Genomic DNA, 3,430 nt, shown 5'->3' with positions numbered 1-3,430 from the left:
CACTAACCACCTCTAATTGTACACAGCTAAACAGAAAAACCTCATCCCGTAAATCAATCCCTAAACCAAACAGCCCAATCTGGATCTCTATTTCCTCACTTCTCTTCTACGCAAGATTCTGTTTGCTGGTGATAAATCATCTGTGTTGGGGAGGGGGGGGGGGGGGGGGGGGGGGTCCCCCCCCCCGTTTTTAACCATTCTTTGAAGATTTTTTTTGGGGGATAGGCTTAAATGAGATTTTTAAACCTTTTGTCCCCTCCCCCCAAACTTATAGATTTTACATTTTGCTCTCCAACATTTCTTGGATAGCTCCACCACTGCTGGGAGTAGGTCGCGCTCGCGCCCAAGCTTGTCCTGCTGGTGTCACTCGTTCTCTCGGCGGCAGCAGCAGCGGACGAGGATCTGGTCGGAATAGACCTCCCGAAGCCGCTGCTCGCTGAACCAGGACGCCGCCTACACGCATCGGCCATCGGCGCAATAATTCTCGCGGCCCTGATCGTCGTCGCCTTGGTGTCCGTGATCTCTTATGTCTGCTGCTGCCGCACGCCTGACGACGGGGATGCAGTCGTACGCCGCTCGGACATGGAGCTGGCGCGCCATGTCTGAGGTACGACCAGCTGTTCTCGAGGCTTCGAGCTCACTGGCGGCGTGCTCACATTCCATCGGGTCCTGATCATCGATCCTCCTTAGTATATACTATCTTGTCCTCCCCGGCCTGCAAGATTCTGTTTGCTGGTGATAAATCATCTGTGTTGGGGGGGGGGGGGGGGGGACACCGCCCCCCAGTTTTTAACCATTCTTTGAAGAATTTTTTTGCGGGATAGGCTTAAATGAGATTTTTAAACCTTTTGTCCCCTCCCCCCAAACTTATAGATTTTACATTTCGCTCTCCAACATTTCTTGGATAGCTCCACCACTGCTGGGAGTAGGTCGCGCTCGCGCCCAAGCTTGTCCTGCTGGTGTCACTCGTTCTCTCGGTGGCAGCAGTAGCGGACGAGGATCTGGTCGGAATAGACCTCCCGAAGCCGCTGCTCGCCGAACCACGACGCCGCCTACACGCATCGGCCATCGGCGCAATAATTCTCGCGGCCCTGATCGTCGTCGCCTTGGTGTCGGTGATCTCTTATGTCTGCTGCTGCCGCACGCCTGACGACGGGGATGCAGTCGTACGCCGCTCGGACATGGAGCTGGCGCGCCGTGTCTGAGGTACGACCAGCTGTTCTCGAGGCTTCGAGCTCACTGGCGGCGTGCTCGCATTCCATTGGGTCCTGATCATCGATCCTCCTTAGTATATACTATCTTGTCCTCCCCGGCCTGCATGCGTTAAGTGTTCTTAAATTGCTCATACCGTTATACGCCATGGATCGAGTTGGAATTATTATGGCGGAGTAAGCTTGTGGCCTCTCTTGACCTCTGACACGATCGAAGGATGGCGGAGGACAGAGAGAGAAATGCAGAGCCAAGGATAGGAAGTGGATCAACAGCTTCATCTGCACGGCCGGCTATGCGTTATGGAAAAACAAGAACGCAGAGGTGTTCAGGAGCTCGGCGGGGAGTCGTGCCCCAGCTTTCATTGCGGCATACATTGTGGCTGAGTGCAAAATGCTTTGCCATCTGTGGAGAGCTCAGAGAGGGGTACGAGCAGGAGAGCATACCTTGGTAGCGAGGGAGTACCCTTTTTCCTTCTTTTTGCTTTGTTTGGTGCCATATGTGTTCGTTCGACATCATTTCTTGTATATATTTTTGCCTTCTATAAAATTAAGGTACGCGTTCGCATACTCTCAAAAAAATTTCGAGCTTTACGTGTTATAATGCCAAACTCTATGGATGTGCAAACTCTGTATTTGTATGTGTTAGGCTACCAGTGCTATATAACGAACAAAATGAATATGCACTGCGTTTTTTTTTTGAGGGAATATGCACTGCGTTTGCTTGTCAGCATTTCCTTCTATTGATAAAAAAATCATTTCCTTCTATTCTTTACTATTAAATGGGAGTTGGTCGTTTGACACTCAACGCACTTTGGTGGTCGTCATTGGAAGCATCCTGATCGTCAAATCTAATCCCACGGTCTCCCCTTAACATCCAATCGTCCGATTGCCTTTTCATGGTAAGTCGCCACTTGTTTGCATTTATTACCGCTAATCACGGTATCAAATTAAACTTTATCAATACAAATTAAATATAATCCTTCCATACCGCGTGTGTCACTTCCCAAAAGAGCATTCATGGTAGGATCTTTCCTTCCTTCTACCAGCTGAGGCGGCCAGAGTGCCTTTCCATTGTGTCTCGTTCTTTCAGTCTTGAGAATTTTTTGTTCCTGAATATTTACGTTTTGTTCATTTGTTTTGCAGATCAGCAGCAACTCCTCAAGCAGCAGAAGGAGCGGCAGCTCTTCGGGGCCGCTGCTTGGGGCGTGCGACGCAACGCGGCGGCACTGGAGCGCCTGTCGACCTGAGCCCGGCGGCGTTACCACCGCTGCTGAAGACGCAGCTGCAGCACGCGCTGCCACCTCCCGCTCACTCCTCCGCCGCCGGCATGCGCGCCGCCCTCACCCTGCCCGGAGCCAAGCGTGAGCCCAATGGCACCGGCGTCTTCCTCCCTCTCGGCCGACCAGTGTCCCCGTGGAGCCCAGAAGAAAACAGGTTCGTCTACCCAAGGCCACCGAGATCCTCCGTCCAGGTAAGCCGTTACCTCCACTGTACTCTCCCCTGCTATAGCCTTAATGCTCTGAATTTGAACTGATCCCTGCAACACACTACAATATCACTGAAGACTACATACATGTTATGTTCATGTTCGTTTGGCTATGAAACGTTTGCCGTGTTGACCCTGCTATAGTTTTATTACTCTGCAGCCAAAGGCACAAATGATTCAACATAGCTACTGTTTTATGGGGTATTTTTCTTATCTTGATGAATCAGTCTGCTCGCCGTCAAGCATTTTGTATGAATCAGTGTGTTCTTACATAATTGCAGCACTTTTGCAACAATTGCAGGAGCCACACGCGTCCTTGTGAAGCTTGACATGGGCTTGTATCTTCAAGGTTTTTGTGTCGGCATGTCGGCTTGGACTTACTGAGATGTTCTGTGCATTAATTTTCATCATATTAGCCCTGCTAGCTAGCACTAGAGTACTGTTGAACGGTGACCCTGGACCTCCTATTTGGCATAGACGATCACAGAAGATGAGGCGTGATATACAATCAATGCATTGGAAATGCAAAGGAGTAGCTGCGGCCTCCTTTTTACGTGTAGGTTTGTCTCAGAATTTCCTTAGCATTTTGAGAAGTCTGCCTATATGTTCAACTGATTAGTCATATTATGTGTTTCCCTTTATATTGCACTAAACTTATGTTGGTTTAATCTCTTTTCTGACAGGAATTAACACTACCAACATACCACTATGATTTTGTGGACTGGTAATGATA

The 3,430-nt window shown here is 49.6% G+C and overlaps 1 long non-coding RNA gene across 4 annotated transcripts; it reads left to right on the top strand.

The window, feature by feature from the left end:
- Window positions 1-1,983: 1,983 nt before the first annotated feature.
- Window positions 1,984-3,202, top strand: LOC127349232 (uncharacterized). Of its 4 annotated transcripts, none has more exons than XR_011742241.1 (4): window positions 1,984-2,110; window positions 2,355-2,682; window positions 2,858-2,898; window positions 2,999-3,202. It is a non-coding gene; the product is annotated as an uncharacterized lncRNA (long non-coding RNA). The 4 variants fall into 4 exon arrangements; XR_011742240.1 differs by having other exon boundaries at window positions 2,842-2,898; XR_011742239.1 differs by having other exon boundaries at window positions 2,858-3,202.
- The last annotated feature ends 228 nt before the right edge of the window (window positions 3,203-3,430 follow it).

The sequence above is a fragment of the Lolium perenne genome, chromosome 4 (genome assembly GCF_019359855.2).
Source record: "Lolium perenne isolate Kyuss_39 chromosome 4, Kyuss_2.0, whole genome shotgun sequence".
Lineage (NCBI taxonomy): Eukaryota > Viridiplantae > Streptophyta > Magnoliopsida > Poales > Poaceae > Lolium > Lolium perenne.
This window is presented reverse-complemented; position numbering and strand designations above follow the sequence as displayed.